General features: G+C 50.8%; 1 protein-coding gene across 1 annotated transcript in view; it reads right to left on the reverse strand.

Annotated features, from left to right (window-relative positions):
- The window catches only part of LOC141051168 (uncharacterized), a 255,536-nt gene extending 246,608 nt beyond the window's left edge, over positions 1-8,928 (reverse strand). Inside the window, 1 exon segment of the mRNA XM_073548033.1 lies at positions 8,785-8,928. The gene's annotated coding sequence lies outside the window, so the exon portion shown is untranslated.
- Between the last annotated feature and the right edge of the window lie 11,597 nt (positions 8,929-20,525).

Raw genomic sequence — 20,525 nt, forward strand, 5'->3', positions numbered from 1 at the left:
GGTGTTAATTAGGATTGGGGAGAAACCTTTCTCTTTTAGTATTGCCCATTCAAAATCCACGCCGTCAGATGTAGGCCAGCCACCTGAGGATGGTAAACTGGGCCCTGGGATAGGAGATCTGGGATGTTTGGTAGGACCCAAGGGTCGGACACTGACATGGTCCTGAGGCATGAGAACCATGCCCACCTGGGCCAAAACGGGGCAATCACTATAATCCTCGCCTTGTCCTTCCTGACTTTCCTCATCACCAGGGGTAGTAGAGACAGGGGAGGGAAGGCGTATGCTAGCCCGACGTCCCATTTGATCAGAAGAGCATCTACTGCCAGTGGCTTCTCTCTGGGATTTAGAGAGCAAACCTGAGGCACTTTCCTGTTCTCTCTGGTGGCGAAGAGGTCCACTTCTGGTTGCCCCCATTTTTGTGTGATCAGGTCGAAGATGGAGGTTTTTAAGGACCATTCCCCTTGTCTTAGAAGGTTGCGACTTAGGAAGTCCGCTGTGGCATTTTCTCTTCCTTTTATGTGCAGAGCTGTTAAAGACAAAAGATGTTGCTCTGCCAATTGAAACAGCCACTCTGCTACCTTCATCAGGGGTCTGGAACGAGTCCCACCTTGGTGGTTGATGTAAGCCACGGTGACCTGATTGTCGGAGAATATTCGAACATGGTGACCCTGTAGATACACAAGAAGGTTTTTAACTGCCTGCTCTATGGCTGTTAGCTCTTTCAGGTTGGAGGACATTTCCAACTGATGGTAATCCCATAGGTCCTGGATTAAGACCTCCCCCATGTGGGCCCCCCAACCCGTAGGGCATGCGTCTGTGGTGACTACCCAGGTTAGGTTATATTCCCAGGGCACCCCTCTGGCTAGATTGTTTTTATCTAGCCACCAATCAACGGATCTTATAGCATGTTGGGACAAAGTCAACTGGCCTTCTAGATAACCGCCTAGGATTTTTTGATGACGTAAAACCTCGCCCTGTAGCACCCTTGTATGGAACTGGGCCCACCGGACCGCGAGAGTGCAGGACAAGAGAGAACCCAGGAGGGACATTGCCTTCCTAAGAGACATGGTGGGGTTATTGGAGGCGTTCAAGACCTGATGTCGTAGGCGAACTAATATTTCGTGTGGAAGACGACACTCCTGATTCTGTGAATCTAGGATTAGGCCCAAGAACTGCTGAAATTTCATGGGCTGTAGACGGGACTTCTTAATGTTTAGTAGCCACCCTAACCGTTCCAGAGCGGATTTTGCTTTTTGCAATTGATCCAGACAATGGTCTGCTGTTCTGCCTACAATAAGGAAGTCATCCAGGTAGGGGATTACCAGGATGTCTGCTTCTTGTAGATGGGCCATAACCTCCGCTATAACTTTAGTGAACACTCGGGGGGCAACTGCTATACCAAAGGGAAGGGCGACATATTGGAAGTGCTGAAACAACCCCTCTAAATGAACCGCCACTCTGAGGAAACGCTGATGAGACGCATGGATGGGTATATGGTAGTAGAAGCCTTCACCCTTCTCTGCCTCTGGTACCTTTATCAGTACTTTTTTACGGCATAGGTCATGGATTTCGGTCTCTAGGGCAGCCTGTTCCGACAGGGAAGACCTGAGCGGGGTGACCTTAAAACTGTTGCGGGGGGCACAGGAAAATTCTAGCCTTAGACCTGAGGCTACCAACCCCAGGATCCAGTTACTGTTTGAGATCCGTGACCAGGCTTGATAGAAGGCTGATAGTCTACCTCCCACCGGAGCCGCTAGTCATTGGGGAGGTTTTTAGGTCTCACGGGATGCTTCCTGGTGTCCCCCTCCAAACATAAACCCGGTACCTTTTTTCTTTTTATCTTCCCACCTGCCCCGGTCTCTGGATGATCTTCTACGGAAAAATCTCTTCCTAGTGAAGGGACGTCTGTAGGAAGAGGTGGGCAGGGAAGGGAATTTCTTTTTATCGTCGCTGGCTTTCTCCAGGAGTTCATCTAGGACTGGACCGAATAGATAACCCCCCTCGCACGGGATGGAGAAAAGCCGGGATCTGGCCTGGATATCCCCGGACCAGCATTTCAGCCATATAGCCCTTCGGGCTGCATTTGATAGACCTGGGCTTTGGCTGCCACTTTTGCAGAATCTGCCGAAGCGTCGGCTAAAAAGGCTGCCACATTCTGGATGGTAGGTAGGGTCTTCAAGATAGATTCACTCGAGGCTCTGTCCTCTAATTGTGACTCCAGCTGGTCCAGCCAGACCATCATAGATCTGGCTGTGCAGGTAGCCACTACTGCCGGCCTCAGGGCGCCAGCTGACATTTCCCACGTCCCTTTCAGGTAGGAGTCTGCCTTTTTATCTAGTGGATCTTTTAAGGAAGCCATGTCGTCAAAGGGAATAGCAGATTTTTTGGACGCTTTAGCCACTGCTGTGTCCAATTTTGGGGCTTTGTCCCATTTCTTCACTAAGGGGTCCTCAAAGGGATATCGTCGCTTAAAAGCCGGTGGTAGGGAGCCTTTTCTTTCTGGCTTCTTCCATTCCCTATTGATCAGATTCTGAACCTTGTCGTTTAACGGGAACGACTTACGTTTCCTGGGGTCTAAACCGCCGAACATTAGGTCCTGTGCTGACCGTTCTGGTTTTGCGTATGTTACCCCCATGGTGGCCCTAACTGCCTTGACCAATTTATCCACCTGGTCTAAACTCAAGCAGAAACAACTCTGAAGAGGACGCAGTCGAAGCGGTCGAGGGCTCTGAGGAATCTTCCTTTCCTCTAGGGTCAGCTGAGGAGTCCGACCCTGAGAAATTTGCTCTTTCTTTTCTTAGATGATTCCCCCTGGGATACGGACTTCAGAGCTTTAACTTCCGTCCTGATAATTTGCCTTAGACTCGTAGCAAAGTCAGGGTTTTTTTCCGCCACCTGTAGGAGTGGGGAAAGGGTAAGGAAGTATGTATAGTAATTTTTGGGACTACGCCCCCTTTTTTTTTACCGTCTGTCGTATACATGACTGGCACAGTTTTTTAGGGTAGGCGTCCGGCAAGGGGCAATTGCAAAGGGCGCACTCCCTGTTTTTCGCTTTGTCAGCACACTTCTTCCCCTATAGGAGGAAAAAACATAAGGGGAACACTGCATCAGGGCACATTCACAAAGATCTCTTACCCTCAGCAGAAGGCGTAGGTACCGGATCACGGGGGGGGGGGCAAGTTGGATCCTTCGGCCTGAAGGAACTTCTATGGCCAGATTGTCCAGTTCGTTTTTTCTTTTGCTGGGAGCTTGTCTGGGACCTCTCTGAGGTACGCTCCTGCTCTCGGTCCAGCTGGGTCACAGGAGCTTCTGGCTCATCCATTGCTGCACATGAGCTAAAGCAGCCCTGCAGCGATTCTGCGCCCTTTTTTATCCTCCCCCTGGAAATCCGGGTTAGCAGGTGTCATGGCCAGGGGCTAGTTTCCCCCCCCCCCACCCGAGACATCCATGGACTCCACCCAGTGTATCTCGCCCCCCCGCCACTATGCCGGCGCCCACGCCGCTGCGCTCGGCGATGCACAGAGGAAAGCCGGCCAGCATCTGACTTCCGGCCCGGCGCCACCTGCCCCGCCCCCCGCCACTTCCGGCCTCCGTGAACGCGCGAGGCCGCCAGCGACACGGCGCCACCCGACCCGGCACAGCGCTCCCTGCCCGCCACCAAGCGACCGCAGCCGGCCCCAGACCGCGACCCGGACCGCGGGGTGACCGCACCAGGAGGGTCAGGGACCGCTCCCACCTGCTTCGCACACCGTCGTGGAGCCCTGCCCGGGCCCACCGTGGTGCATCCAGGGGACCCCGCACTGCCCGAGGTAGGAGACCCCCCGCTACCTGAGTCGGACAACCGGCCTGGGGATTCCTCGTCCATGATGGTACGATCTGTAGGGAATCCTGTCCTCCAGGAACAGGAAACCAACTGATGCGTGGGAGAGGTGCCGCCCTTATGTATCTGTAGGATTTCCTGTTCCTGAAGGGTGGATCCCCTCTCTCAGGTGGTGCTGTCATGGACGACCGAATAAACATAAAAGGCAATTGTTTCCCGATGCAGGGTTTCGATTTGCATCTCCAACTCGAGAGTAACCGTGGTAATGGGCACAGGTAACGGTTTGCCATCCACAGAGGAGATCACACGCGGCTCTTCAAGGCTAACAACTGGAATCCGGAACTTGTCAACTTCTTCCAATCGAATGAAGTTGCTGGCCGCACCCGAGTCCACATACGCCTCCACAGATCTACGCTCCCGACCTAGGACAATTAATGCTGAAACAGTAAGGGGTAGAGAGGAAACAGAGTCACCTAGGGAGGCCTCTCTTACTTGGCCTAGGCGGAGGAGTTTCCCGCTCTCTCCGGACAGGAATGTAGAAAGTGACTGGCTCCACCACAATAGAGGCATAAACCTTGCGCTAGTCTCTCCCTGCGCCGCAGCTCAGACAACTTTACGCGGTCCACCTGCATGGGCTCCGGAGCAGCACTACTGGGAGGCTTGATGGGATGAAGACTAGGAGCTGGGTTAAACCTAGAGGGCCCTCTTTCCCTGACCGACTCACGAGAGCGCTCCTGGAACCGTAAGTCAATACGTGTAGCCAGGGATATAAGGTCCTCTAAAGTGGTGGGGATGTCCCGACCAGCAAGCTCGTCCTTGATTTAACTCGAAAGCCCCTTCCAAAAGTCCCCTACCAAAGCCTCATTATTCCACCCCAGCTCCGAGGATAGTGTTCTGAAGCGAATGGCGTACTGTCCCAATGTAAGAGTACCCTGTCGGAGGTTGAATAGGGACTCAGTTGTGGAAGCCAAGCGCCCTGGCTCATCAAAGACCCGGCGGAAGGTGTCCATGAAGTTTTGTATACTGGATACAACTGGGTCATCCCGCTCCCATAGGGGATTCACCCTCAAGATGGGACACGATAAATGCCACCTTGGCTCGATCAGACGGGTATTGCTGGGGCAAAAGCTCGAAGTGTAGGCGGCAATGGTTGGGGAACCCCCGACACAATTTGGGAGGCTTTCCCAAACGTGGCGGCGTGTGCAGGACAGAGTCACGGGACAGAGCAGAGGCCTCAGCAGAAGACTGGCGGGAAAGTAAACGGTCATCAACGGAAGGCATGTAACTAAGGATATGGGACTGAGTATCACGCTGCTGCGCGAGCTCCTGCTGGAGTCCCGCCAGCAGGGGGCGCTCCCTGAATCGGAGGTTTGCATGGCAGATAACCAGGTGTCCATGGATTTCAAAAAGGCCATAATCCGGGTTTTGTTCTCCCGAAAAAAAGAGTAATTCTTTTTGGGTCGCAGCCGAGGCACCAGCGGGGTCCATGGCATGATTATACTGCGACGTGTGGCAAGAGTGGACTCTCTGGGTAGCGGCACCGAAGCTCCCAGGGGTGAGCTGACCAGGTGGTGCCGACCCCTATACAGGGACCATTAGGGGCAGGCCCGTGGGAGTCGAATACCACGACAGCTGATACCAAGAGGGATGGCTCAAGTGGGGACGAGAGAGCCCAACCGGGCCAGAGAGGATGAGGCTAACAAGGCGGAGGGTCAGGCAGAAGGAAAGGGTACAAGAATGTAGTGGTACAGACGACAAGGCGGGGCAGGTAGACAGGACGGCACACAGAGCAGGAGTCAGGAGCGACCGGAGTCAGGAGCGACCGGAGTCAGGAGCGACCGGAGTCAGGAGCGACCGGAGTCAGGAGCGACCGGAGTCAGGAGCGACCGGAGTCAGGAGCGACCGGAGTCAGGAGCGACCGGAGTCCCGTACAGGAAGCACACGATAATCAGGCGCCTCCATGAAGGAGGAGCCGCCTGATATACCCTGTGCTGGAGCTTGATTGGAGATCGCTCCTCTGGGAAGGTGCAGAAGGGGTTAAGGGGAGAGAGGAGAGCTCATGCCCTGGACAGGAGCAGAATGGAAGCAGGAAGGAGAGACACCATGCCGGATCCCCCGGGCTGCAGGATGGGAGGCTGAGGGCGCAGCGCAGCGCCAGGAATAGCGAGCGGGGAGTCGGAGAGAGTACATGGGAGCTGCAGCAGGAGCGAGCGCCGGCATGACAGCTCCTTTCTGTGTGTGCCACAGGTGAGGCGAGTCAGCAGAAGGGTGAGACTGTAATTTTGCACCATCTTCCTGGGACTGTTCTATACGTTACTTGCCTGTTTTGCGGTTCAATAAAGTGTTGCCACACTGTTTTACCTTCAACCCTGTGTTGCCTGAGTAGAATTATGCCCACAGCAGGAGAGTGGGCGTTCAATGGGATGATCCCTGGTCCATGCGGCCTTGAGCTTGCGGACTAGAGCATCCGCTCTCCTGGAGCATCCAAACTCCTGGAACAGCACGTCCATGCTGAACTTTCCTCCCACCTATCATCTAACTTGCTCTTTGACAATCTACCTACAATCTGGTTTTCGCCCCCATCACTCCACTGAGACAGCCCTGACCAAAATTACTAACGACCTACTTACAGCCAAATCAAATGGACAATACTCTATACTCCTGCTTCTAGACCAGTCCTCTGCATTCGACACAGTTGACCACTGCCTCCTACTACAGATCCTCTCCTCCTTTGGCATCAAAGGCCTTTCCCTATCCTGGATCTCCTCATACCTTTCCAATCGCACATTCAGCGTCTCCCACTCCCACACCACCTCCTCATCCCAGCCTCTCTCTGTTGGAGTCCCCCAAGGCTCTGTTTTAGGACCCCTACTCTTCTCAATCTATACACTTGGTCTGGGGCAACTCATAAAGTCCCATGGATTCCACTACCATCTTTATGCTGATGACACCCAGATCTACCTCTCTGGCCCAGACGTCACCTCTCTGCTGTCCAGAATCCCAGAGTGTCTGTCAGCTATATCCTCCTTCTTCTCCTCTCGCTTCCTCAAGCTCAATGTGGACAAATCTGAACTCATCATCTTTCCTCCATCTCTCAGATCTTCCTTACCCGACCTAGCTATAAAAATTAATGACATCACACTTTCCCCAGTACCGGAAGTCCGCTGCCTCGGAGTAACCTTTGACTCTGCCCTGTCCTTCAAACCGCACATCCAAGCTCTTTCTACCTCCTGTCGCCTCTAGCTCAAAAATATTTCCAGAATCCGTCTTTTCCTCAACCCTCAGTCTACTAAAATGCTTTTGCATGCCCTCATCATTTCCCGCCTCGACTACTGCAACATCCTTTTCTGTGGTCTCCCTGCTAACACCCTCGCACCTCTCCAGTCCATCCTTAACTCTGCCGCCCGACTAATTCATCTCTCTCCTCTGCAAATCTCTTCATTGGCTCCCATTCCCTCAGCGTATCCAGTTCAAATTACTAATACTGACCTACAAGGCCATCTATAACCTGTCTCCCCCATATGTCTCTGAACTAATCTCCCGATACCTTCCCTCACGTAATCTCCGGTCCTCCCAAGACCTCCTTCTCTCCTCCACACTTATTCGCTCCTCACCCAACCGCCTCCAAGACTTCTCCCAAATAGCCCCTATTCTCTGGAATTCTTTGCCCCAAGTCCGACTATCAACCACATTTGGATCCTTCAGACGGAACCTGAAAACCCACCTCTTCAAGAAAGCCTACAGCCTGCAATGACCCTGCTACTTCCTTCTCTTTCACCACAACCAGTGATATCACGTCAACCAACACCGAAACTGCTGCAACCCACCAACCTACTGTCTCCTTCCCCACCATCCTGTAGCATGTAAGCCCGAAAGGGCAGGGTCCTCTCTCCCCTCTGTATCAGCCTGTCATTGTTAGTTTGTTTACTGTAAGTGATATCTGTAATTTATATGTAACCCCTTCTCATGTACAGCACCATGGAATCAATGGTGCTATATAAATAAATAATAATAATCCGCTGACCTTCATGCCTCTACAGGTGCTATGCTAACAAATTACAACTAAATGTAAAGAAAACTAAGGATCTGGTGGTGAACTATAGCAGGAAAAAGATGGACTGTTGGTGCCATATGGCGAGGATGTATAATAAGGGGATGGGCAAATTGTACTTCCTATGGAAACTAAGGCCATTAAATGTGTGCAGTGAAATGTTAGAAATGTTCTACCAGTCCATAGTGGTAAGTGCCTTCTTTTTCGCAGTCACACGCTGGGGATGTAGTGTGCGGGTATCTAATGGTAATAAGATAAATAAGCTCATCAAGAAGGCAAACTCGGCTGATGGCCGCCATCTCGACACTTTTGAGGAGGTAGCGGAGGAAAGAATTCAGAAGAAATGTTTGGTGATAATGAACAATAACACTCACCCATTATATAAGCTGTTTATGAGACGGAGGAGGAGGACCTTCACTGACAGTCTAACCCTACTGAGGGTACGTGCCCACAATCTGGATTAGTAGCATTTCGGACACAGGGTATTTGCGCTGGGTTCTACATACACACTTGTCTTCTAGACCTATGCGGATTACAGCATCTAATGAGGGTCTATTCAGGGACAGTACACTGTGGAGATTAGCGTCTCCGCTACAGAAACTCACATGTTGCGTCTCAGAAACCTGCACCGCAGCTCAGATTAGTCAGGGTTAAGAAGAAGCCCAGTGGGGATGGGGTTAATATAAATCTCACCCACTGTGCTTGTAACGTAGAACGCAGCGTGGAGTCCAAAACGCTCCTATTCCTGATGGTGGGTGCGGACGCACCCTAAGGGGCAGGAAGGAAAGAGACAGGAAAAGGGAATGTACAACAGCGACCGGAGTGGGAACTTCTCTGAGTGACCGGTGTATTACTGGCGTCCTAATGGTGAGTGGTACTGAGCGGCCATGAATAGGAACCTGTGAGATCACACCTGCAGGACTCTCCTGTTATGTAGGAACTCAGCTCCTTGTTCTGCTGATCCTGGGATTCCCCTCTGGGTCAATAACGCGAATCACATGGATCCAATCTACAGCCTCATAAACCAGAGACTGCAGGAAATCCCCAGGAAGGAAGAGAATTCCCCTCCAATAACTGACCTGTCCCCTCAGGTCCTGCAGCGGCTTCTCAGGAAGGAAACTGTGCGCACAGGACCTGTGATGAGGTCACAGGAGGGGAGGAGTCAGGGGTCACATGATAAGGGGCCTCAGTGTATGCAGGACTCTGCTGTGCTGGTTGTCATGGTGCTGGATGAGGGGAAGTTTCTGTGTGGGGTCAGGAGGGGTTTACAGGGTGGGAGTAGCAGAGCCGTGTGTGTACGAGGTGTACGGAGCGGAGCCGTGTGTGTACGAGGTGTACGGAGCGGAGCCGTGTGTGTACGAGGTGTACGGAGCGGAGCCGTGTGTGTACGAGGTGTACGGAGCGGAGCCGTGTGTGTACGGAGCAGAGCCGTGTGTGTGCAGAGCAGAGCCGTGTGTGTGCGGAGCAGAGCCGTGTGTGTGCGGAGCAGAGCCGTGTGTGTGTACGAGGTGTACGGAGCAGAGCCATGTGTGTACGAGGTGTACAGAGCAGAGCAGTGTGTGTACGAGCTATACGGAGCAGAGCCGTGTGTGTACAAGGTGTACGGGGCGGAGCCACGTGTGTACGAGGTGTACGGAGCGGAGCTGTGTGTGTACGAGGTGTACGGAGCGGAGCTGTGCGTGTACGAGGTGTACGGAGCAGAGCCGTGTGTGTACGAGGTGTACGGAGAAGAGCCGTGTGTGTACGAGGTGCACGGAGCAGAGCTGTGTGTGTACAAGGTGTACGGAGCGGAGTCACGTGTATACAAGGTGTACGGAGCCGTGTGTGTACGGAGCGGAGCCGTGTGTGTACAAGGTGTACGGAGAAGAGCCGTGTGTGTACGAGGTGCACGGAGCAGAGCTGTGTGTGTACAAGGTGTACGGAGCGGAGTCACGTGTATACAAGGTGTACGGAGCCGTGTGTGTACGAGGTGTACGGAGCGGAGCCGTGTGTGTACGAGGTGTACGGAGCGGAGCCGTGTGTGTACGAGGTGTACGGAGCAGAGCCGTGTGTGTACGAGGTGTACGGAGCAGAGCCGTGTCTGTACGAGGTGTACGGAGCGGAGCCGTGTGTGTATGAGGTGTACGGAGCAGAGCCTGGGGTGTACGAGGTGTACAGAGCGGAGCCATGTGTATACGAGGTGTACGGAGCGGAGCTGTGTGTGTACGAGGTGTACAGAGAGGAGTCGTGTGTGTACGAGGTGTACGGAGCGGAGCCGTGTGTGTACGAGGTGCACGGAGCAGAGCTGTGTGTGTACAAGGTGTACGGAGCGGAGTCGCGTGTATACAAGGTGTACGGAGCCGTGTGTGTACGAGGTGTACAGAGCGGAGCCGTGTGTGTACGAGGTGTACAGAGCAGAGCCGTGTGTGTACGAGGTGTACAGAGCGGAGCTGTGTGTGTACGAGGTGCACAGAGCAGAGCTGTGTGTGTACAAGGTGTACGTAGCAGAGCCGCGTATATACAAGGTGTACGGAGCCGTGTGTGTACGAGGTGTACGGAGCGGAGCAGTGTGTGTACGAGGTGTACAGAGCAGAGCCGTGTGTGTACAAGGTGTACGGAGCAGAGCTGTGTGTGTACGAGGTGCACGGAGCAGAGCTGTGTGTGTACGAGGTGTACGGAGCGGAGCCGTGTGTGTACGAGGTGTACGGAGCGGAGCCGTGTGTGTACAAGGTGTACAGAGCGGAGCCGTGTGTGTACGAGGTGTACGGAGCGGAGCCGTGTGTGTACGAGGTGTATGGATCGGAGCATGTATGTACGACGTGTACGTAGCAGAGCCGCGTGTATACAAGGTGTACGGAGAAGAGCCGTGTGTGTACGAGGTGTACGGAGCAGAGCCGTGTATGTACGACGTGTACGTAGCAGAGCCGTGTGTGTATGAGGTGTACGGAGCGGAGCCGTGTGTGTACGATGTGTACGGAGCAGAGCCGTGTGTGTATGAGGTGTACGGAGTGGAGCCGTGTGTGTACGGAGCGGAGGCGTGTGTGTAAGGCAGCACGGTGGCTCAGTGGTTAGCGCTGCAGCCTTGCAGCACTGGGGTCCTGGGTTCGAATCCCACCAATGACAACATCTGCAAGGAGTTTGTATGTTCTCCCTGTGTTTGCGTGGGTTTCCTCCTGGCACTCCGGTTTCCTCCCACATTATAAAGACATACTGATAGGGAATTTAGATTGTGATCCCCATCGGGGACAGTGATGAAAATGTGTGTAAACTGTAAAGCGCTGCGGAATATGTTAGCGCTATATAAAAATAAAGATTATTATTACTACGATGTGTACAGAGCGGAGGCACCTTTGTACAAAGTGTACGGAGCGGAGCCGCATGTATACAAGGTGTATGGAGTGGAGCCGTGTGTGTGTTTGAGGTGTACGGAGCTGAGCCGTAGGTGTACGAGGTGTACGGAGCGGAGGCGCAGGTGTACGGAGCGGAGGCGCATGTGTATGAGGTGTACAGAGCAGAGGCGCGTGTGTATGGAGCAGACACACAGGGCAGAGCAGTGCGCTTGCGCCGCAGCCATTACAGGATGGGAGAAGAGGATGTCATCGCATGAAGAAGGGAGGCGCCGGACCGGGAGTATAAGTTTCTTATCTTTCAGGTTACAGAATGCTGTAGATAAGCCCCCGATGTCTATGCCAGCACTACAAGCCAAAAAAAAGGGTGACAGGTGGCTCGAGAAATGCACAGTCATGGGGGGCGGGGAGATAGGAGCTCGGAGGGGAATTCCCCTGTATTCTGACTCATGGATATGTAGAACGTATGGTGCCTGGATAGACCTCTCTTTCTGGGCCCCTTCCGTATCGACCTGTACTCACGTTCATACCGATTAGGCTACTTTCACACATCAGGTTTTCGGCGTCAGGCACGTTCCGGCGTAGCGCCAGATCCGGCAAATGTTTAGTAAAACCAGATGTGACGGATCCGGTTTTCTGCCGGATCCGTCTTGCGCTTGACAGCCAAAACCGGATCCGTTTTTCGACGGATTACGCCGGATCCGGTTTTTAAAATCGCCCCTTGTGGCCTTCCGAAAGGGATTGGCTACTGAAAAGCTATATATAGCGTGTTCCTACAGCCCTTCTTTGACAGGTTGTAGAGGAGAAAGTGCAGGTTGGAAAGAAGAGCAAGTTACTGGCGAAGATGGATGTTGTGATTGGAAATATTTTGAAGAATTTGGCGGATTTTACAGCGGAGGCGAATCGTTTGAGGGTAATTGTTCTGGAGAAGGAGAGAGCGAGACAGCAGCGCATCAGGCATCGTAGACGACATTTGTGGATCCACCCCATCACAGCCAAGAGAATGACGCGTGGGGTCTATTCTACACTCTGCATGGACCTTCGACGAAACCCGGATAAATTTTTTGGATATGTTAGGATGAAAATGGAGAATTTTGATTACTTGGTGGAGCGCATTGCACACCTCATAAGAAAAGCGGACACCTATTGCCGCTTCTCTGTTTCACCCGCAGAGCGTCTGATGGTGACTTTAAGGTAAGCCACATTTATTGGATGTGATCGCATCAGAGCACACTTTCACTGCAATCTTGTTGGTGGTAGTTTGCATCTCCAAGTGTTATAGCTGAGTTTTGGTATGTAATGCTGTTAGTTTAAACTAATTGTTTTTTAATTCCCCACAGATTTCTTGCAACTGGAGAATCCCTTTCGTCACTGCATTTCCAGTACAGACTCGGGATTTCCACCATATCTGGAATAGTGAAGCACACATGCCGTGCACTGTGGGACTCCTTAGCTGAAGAGTTTTTACCAGAGCCCACAACAGAGAGGTGGATTGAAATTGCTGACAAGTTTCAACAGATATGTCAGTTTCCCAACTGCTTGGGCGCTGTGGACGGGAAACATATCCGCATTGTAAAGCCAGCTGGATCGGGATCGGAATATTTCAATTACAAGAAATATTTTTCAATTGTCCTCATGGCCATCGCTGACGCGGAATACAAATTTATTGCTGTTGATATTGGGGCCTATGGCCGCTCCAATGACTCTCAAGTTTTCAAACTGTCTGCCATGGGGCGTAAACTGTATGGAAACACCTTCCAGTTCCCACCCCCTAGACCGCTGCCGCAAACATCTGGACCACCTATGCCATTTGTCTGTGTAGGGGATGAAGCCTTCCAGCTGTCAGAACACCTTTTGAAACCGTACGGTAGCAGAGGATTGTCAAGAACAAAACGCATTTTTAATTACCGCCTCACAAGAGCAAGAAGAATGGTTGAATGTACCTTTGGTATTCTGACAGCCAAATGGCGGGTCCTATTGACTGCGATCAACCTCAAGACAGAAACTGTGGACGAGGTGATCAAAGCTTGCGTGGTACTCCACAATTTTGTTATCTGCAAGGAACCCATTTCCATTGAGGACACCTCTGAAGAAACCACCTTGCAAGATTACCATGACATTACCACTAGAAGTTCTGTGACGGTTTCAGTAATGAGGGACAATTTTGCACTGTACTTTATGTCACCTCAAGGCAGAGTACACTGGCAGGATGACAGAGTGTGAAAGATTTGTGCCCTTAACCAAACTTGTGTACCTTCTGTACCAACAGTATATACCTTTGCCAACCAAAGTTGGCTATCTTGTCATGGTCTTACTATTTTTACCTTTAGGCCACAGGTGTGTACCTGGTTGTGTTTTATGCAAAGTATTTCACATTGTAACAAAAGTTGTGTACATTGTTAGGAAATCACCAACAATAAACACAACTTTTTAGGTGAAATACTTTGCTTCAAACACAACCAGGAACACAACTGTGGCAAAAAGGTAAAATGTACCCACAGTTATATACCTGGTTTTGAATACCATTTTACCTTTGAAATACCGTGTATTTAACCTTTTGTTTAAACATAGTTCGCCGCAGAAAGAAATGACAGACAACCATTGTGAAACGATAATTTAACTTTTATTTAAAATATTTTTTTTTTGTAAAATGTTTTTAAAGTGCAAAAAACTTTTTTAATAAAGGTTTTAAACCCAATGGGCATTTTTATTACAACAAAAAACATTATAAATCGGTGTAGTGTGGGGTGGAAATACTGCTGGAGGGGCTTCGGGACACTTCGACACTGGGTGTGTGGAGAGAGGACTGGGATCGTGGTGGGGAAGGAACAGTTAGAGGTGAAGGTGTGGAAAAAGCTACAGAATGGGTGGACATGTGGGAGGCAGAAGAGGTGGTGGGCGGTGGAGTGGAGGGTTGGGCAGGGACTGTAGGAGCAGATGATGTTGATGGAAAGTTGTATGGGGAAGGAGTTTGGTACGGGGCAGGTTGCTGGAAGTGGGGAGGTTGCTGGTACTGGGGAGGTTGCTGGTACTGGGGAGGTTGCTGGTACTGGGGAGGTGGCTGGTATGTAATAGGAGGGGGAGGATGGAAAGTGGCTGGAGGAGGTGCAGGTGGAGGAACTACTGGTGTGGGAGGAGGAGGTTGGGAGGAAACGTGCTGTAGAGCACCGTGGCACGAATGCATTACATGCATCTGCTGGGTAGGAGAGAGCGTTGCCATGCGCTCCACAACAGACCTGAAAAAGGTGTGGTTTGGCGAAGATCTTGCTTCTGAATGCATGGTTTGCAGAAGTGTCTTCACCTCCAGAATGCTGGAGTTGATCTGCTGAAAGCCTGCGGAGATTTGCTCTGACAAGACTTTTAGACAGTTCTGGAAAGATGCATTCAGATGCAAGAACTCTGGCGCATAAGTCTTTTCCTGACCCCTCTGCCGCTGCCGCCCAGTACCCGCAGGTGTACTAGAGGTGGCAGGGGCAGAAGGGTGGGGTAAAGGGAAAGCGATCTCCTCACCAGCAGCTTCATGTAATGTAGGCGGCCACGATGCTCCTGTGCTGGTGGATGGGACAGATGGGTCGAATGTGTGGGAAGGCTGGGAAGGTGCAGATGTACCGGGGCGGTTGAAGTGTCCCTCGGTGCCGGTCTCCTCAGGGATCGCCTCAGAAGGGTCCAATCGTGCAGGCTCCCGAGTGCTGCTCACCGTGCTGTGGAATAAAGAGAAAAAAAAACAATTAAAATAGTGACATGGCATGGCCCTGGCTGAAAAAAAATTATACATCTAAACATTTTTTTTTCACATGTGGTGTGTAATATTTACCTTCTGGTGACCATTGTATCCCAGAGGAACGACAGGGCTCATGCGTACTTGTACTTGCTCCTGCGTCCTCCAGATCCACTCGGGGCCCACATCTCTTTATTGAACTCCTTCTTGAAACGATCCCTCACAGACCGCCACCGCTTCACAATTCTGTCCCCTGAAACGAGAAAGGACAAAGTGGTTAGTATACAACATCAGTGTTTCCCAAACTCCAGTCCTCATGGTCCCCAGGGGTCATGTTTTCAGGATTTCCATAGTAAATAGAAATCCTGAACACATGATCCGTGGGGACCACGAGGACTGAAGTTCGGGAAACACTGGTTTACATCAAGCAACCGGTACTGTATATACTTACGCTCTTTAATCTGGGCCCGAGCATCGAGGTCCTCGCAGCGGGCCACAAGGAGCGAACAGATTTCCTCCCAGAGTCGTCGGGTAACGATCAGGTCAGCATGGCGGCGGTCAGCCATATTCCATAGCGGCTCCCTTTCTCTGACGAGATCGATGAGGTGGTCCACATCTATTCCTCCATCCTCACCGTCTGAGTCGGGAGCACGCTGTGAAGGCTGTTAAAGTAAAAGAGAAAAATAGCAAAATTAGTCACCACACTTAAGACATGAAATAAAAAGTGTACCAAAATTTCACTTAAATATTATACTTACACGCTGGTGACCGCCGCGTTGCTGTCGCCGACGACCCTGGGAGGCACTGCGAGGACCTCTTGGCCGAGCACCAGATTGGGAAGACTAGAGAAGAAAAGAAAAAAATGTATGTGTTTGGATGTAGGCATTTGTTTGCTGTGTGTGGTCTGCAGAACATTGTTTTCTATGTGTTGTGTGTAGTGTGATGTTGTGTTTCTGCGTTTGATGCAAAAAACTTACCAATTGTGAGTCCACTACAGGTGTCTGTCCACCCCTTCCTTCTTCTTCTGGGAGCTCCTCTTCAGCTTGTGAATCCTGTTTTGAAATAAAAGGCAATGAATATACATATATTCCAGAGATGATGGATTTTGGAAATAAAAACTTACCGTCAAATGCTGACGATGCGAGGGAGGGCTCCCAGAAGATGTGCTGTCCTCTTGCTGGCCAGACTCCATGGCTGTGGGTGGTGCTGTTGCTGCTGCCAGTGCTGCCAGTGCTACCACTGCTGCTGCTGCTGAATCTCTTGGGCGGCTGTTGAATAAAGAGAAACAAAGGGCCAATGAATATCTTGATATTCCATGGCCCTAGTTTTGAGCAATGGGGGATTTGATAATTACCTTCTCTCATCTGCTGCTGGACTCCCTTCCCGTTGTTCAGCATGCTGCTCCATTTGGGGTGGTGGTGGTGGTGCTGATGGTGCTGCAGTGGTCTCCTGCCTTCTCCTGCGCCTGGTTGCTGTCTTGGGTGGCATGTTGGGTGTGGCTGAGGGTCCCACTGTCATGCTTTTATATATGTGGCTTGTGGGCAGAGCTACTGAGCATGCTCAGACCCAAAAAACCGGATCCGGCCACCGCCGGCGCACTGCGGCGCTCATAGGCTTTCATTGTGTGAAAAAGCCGGATACGCCGGATCCAGCGTGTCCGGCTTTTTCGCCGGAGACAAAAAACGTTACAGTAGCCGTTTTTTCCAGACGCCGGATTTCGACACATTGCCGGATCCGGCGAAAACCGGATGAAACGCATGGCCATCCGGCCCGATCCGGCACTAATGCAATTCAATGGGGGGGAAACCGGATCCGGCATTGCATTTCGCCGGATCCGGTTTTTGTCAAAAGAGCCGGATCGCGCCTGACGGCGAAAACCTGATGTGTGAAAGAGGCCTTAATCAGACAGCCCACGACTTGGGAAATCATTTAATATTTGCATTGTTTGTGTTGCATCTCTGTTGCTAGGCGGAAGTTTGCCTTTCCCTGTATTTTGTTCCAACTCTCTCCCTGTAGTCCTGTGATGTATGTTTGTTCCCTCCTTTATTCTCCATTTTGTGATCGTCCCTCCATCTGTATGCTTCCTGTTACATGTCCTCTGAAGAATATTCCTTTTTACTATTCTGACTCATGGATATGTAGAACGTATGGTACCTGGATAGACCTCTCTTTCTGGGCCCCTTCCGTATCGACCTGTACTCACGTTCATACCGATTAATCAGACAGCTTAACTCAGCCACGATCTCATGTAAGAAGACTCCAGGAAAAGAAGGATGCTTTAACTGAAATTCTTGTATTATGATGAAAGCAGCAGCTAAAAAGGAATATTCTTCAGAGGACATGTAACAGGAAGCATACAGATGGAGGGACAATCACAAAATGGAGAATAAAGGAGGGAACAAACATACATCACAGGACTACAGGGAGAGAGTTGGAACAAAATACAGGGAAAGGCAAACTTCTGCCTAGCAACAGAGATGCAACACAAACAATGCAAATATTAAATGATTTCCCAAGTCGTGGGACATGACACCCTGTGTGAGAGGGGATAAATAGAAGAAGGCGGGGCTCTGGTTTGGTCCGTCCTGGGAGGAGCTTAGCAGAAGACGACGGAAGACAGAGAACGGAGAAAGCTCGGCCAGGGGAGTGACAGAGAGGACAGTCAAGGGGGGTGACCCTGACACGACGGACCGCAGGACAGTTGGGGGTGACGTGCCGCAGGACAAGTGAGGCCCCGGGGGTACCGACTGGACGGACAGGTGAAGCGCTGGGGGTAGATTGGTCTAGGACAGCCCCCAGTGAAATATCCGCGAGGTGCGTTACTACGACTGGAACGAAGGCACAGGTACCCGGGCCTGGAGATAGTGTGAAGAAGCTGCGGTGTGTGTTTGGTGGTCATCAGGAGGACGACGAAATAAACCTGGAACTGTTACAACTGGATTCTATCTCCGCCTCGTCCTTGCGTCATCTGGTGTCTGTGTCATCTGGTCATGGTAAGCAGTGGTCCACCCCCCAATCCCGGCACGTACCACACTCGCATGGGAATGAAGGCTGTGGGGTATGGGCTGGGGAAGAGAATGATTTTGCTCGCATTGGACGGCGGGCTGTGGGCATCTGGCTTGGGAAGGGAATGATATTGATTGCATGGGACTGCAGGCTCTGAGTGTCTGGCTGGGGAAGGGAATGATGTTGCTCGCATGGGACTGCGGGCTCTGAGGGTCTTGCTGGGGAAGGGAATGATGTTGCTTGCATGGGAGTGTGTGCCAATATGGGGCTCTTAAATTACTGGTGTTATCCCTGGGAGTCAGGCACAGCTTGTATTGAGTCTCCTACATGATTAATTAGCAGGATAATGCAAAAAAATTCTTCCTATTTTTACTCTCAGTTCACAGCTCACTCATGGAAGGTGAGTTTTTTCATATATTCACCTGGTGTTGGTGCTGTGTGGCGGCCATTTTTGCTGTGGTTTTGTGCTAGTGGGGCAGTGTAGCCTGGAGTTATGGGGACTAAGCCTTGAAGCATCGGAGCTGTGAGGCACTGGGCCGCCCGCCCTGCTGGTGCATGGCCGCTCGCCCTGCCGGGTGCGCTGCCGCTGTAACCAAGGTTTGCCCACGGCGACGCACCCTTAAGGCTAGGGACCCACTGTTTTGGTCACTGTGATGTGGTAGTGGCCTTCATACAGTCTGATCAGAATGTAAAGTAATAACCTCATGTACTGTTTGTACATTTTTGCTGATGGGCGTTAGATCAAGGTATGAATCTTGGGAGGTGCGGCCATGTCTTTTTGTACAATTTAAGCTGGATTTTCCTTAAAAAAAAGTCTTTGTTTTATTCTAGGTGTTGTGGATTTCCTCCATCTTTTTCACCGTGCCCTCCACAGTAGTGACCTCTTTGGATGCCAATTCACCATTTGTCATCTCTACACCAAGTGGAGTGCTGGTTTCTCCACCATCCGTGTTCTGCCAAAATAGGTGTGACCCAGCACACCTCCGATGTCAGATAGATGAGTCTAAGATCTCCGATATTCCCCTCCCCTCTTACCACTTCTCATGGCTTGCTAGGGTTGGTCCTGTGGGGGGGTCTACCACCTTTTCATTTCCTTTGTCCAATATTTAGTTCTCACCTTTACCGTATTTGCTTTACATACTCTCTGTACTGTCATGCTTCTCTGTGGCTTTTTTCGGGGCTTTGTTTTATGTTTTTTTGGTCATCTTAGGACGTGTTACCTGTGGCACAGGACCCACCTAGGTCCCCTTCCCTTTACCCACGCTCGTGTCCTATAGTGTATTCAATGAGAAAGGAATTTTGTGTTAAGTACTGCAATACTATTTTTGCAGCTAAAGCACAGGGGACTTTGGTATAAAATGTGTTTTGCTTTTTTAGTCTTTAATCTCTAATGTGGCTTAATGTACTGTTTTGATTTCTAAAACTCATTATTCATTAGTATATATGCATATATGTATATATTTCTCTTCGTTAGTTCTAACTATTTGACTTGTAATAAAATTGTTTGCCAGCTATGAGTTGAATTTTCATTTCTATAGTTGTAAAGCTCGGGGTGACAATGGTGGAGAGTAACTGCAGTTGGATCTGTGTCAGGCTGTGTTTACACATTGCGGTTTATTGGGGAAACTATCTCCAGGGAAGTCCTCACGAGTAGACCAGACCAGCACTTCCATGTAGCTCATACAGCCGGACTAGCAGCATAGTGGATGGGATTTTTTGAAATCCCATCTCCACTATGCGTGCAGGGACGCCTCCGGCTTCTCTGCGTATACGCACATGCGCTGCGTCTTTCCAGACTGCAGCATGTCTATTTATCTTGTGGAGACGCTCCATCTCTGCAAGATAAATATCACAGTCCAATGTATAGGATGCGGCAATTCCGCCTGTGTTCAATGAACACAGGCGGAATCACTGAGCGTACAAAAGGGAGCAGTGTTTTGGGTGGGGCGGGTATCCGCTGCATCCAAAGCGTTGCCAATTCGGAACGTGGACACATACCCTAATTGCTTTTTCTTAAAAAGACATAAGCTGCTTTTCGCTGAGGGTTTGACTGCTGCTGCCACCACTGATGGGACAGGCTATGGCATATTTTACAGATGAAAAATATATCTTTGTAATTTTAGGCAATATTCAGACTTTTGCTTTTTTGTACTAATGGTTTACAAAATGATAACGACCTGTGACAGAGCTGGAATGAATGTGTCGAATGGATTTATGTCCTGCTACATCAATGAAGGAATGTGCTCCTCCGACCTCCTGGAGACCACAACCCTGGATCAGACCTAAAATCACAGGACAATAAAACCTCCCACTCCTTATCTATGAACTGCCCCAATATTTATGGCCACAGCTGCTTCCCCCCCTCCCATATTGATAGTTCTGCTTCCCTTGTCTTATTTCCTGCCAGTACTGTTCTGTATAATATGTGACTCTTCACATTTTGGGTCTCGCTCTCTCTGGCATAATAATCAGCTGAGTGCGATCCTCTGCATATTGCCCTGCACTCGGAGGAATGTTCTTCTATCAGGCCGGGCAGATCGGTGGCATTTTCTCATCTGGACTCACTTGCAATGTGACTGAACTCAGATGGGTCTGAGCAGAAAA

This window comes from Dendrobates tinctorius, unplaced genomic scaffold, assembly GCF_039654945.1.
Source record: "Dendrobates tinctorius isolate UK_male_01 unplaced genomic scaffold, ASM3965494v1 ptg000155l, whole genome shotgun sequence".
Taxonomy (NCBI): Eukaryota; Metazoa; Chordata; class Amphibia; order Anura; family Dendrobatidae; genus Dendrobates; species Dendrobates tinctorius.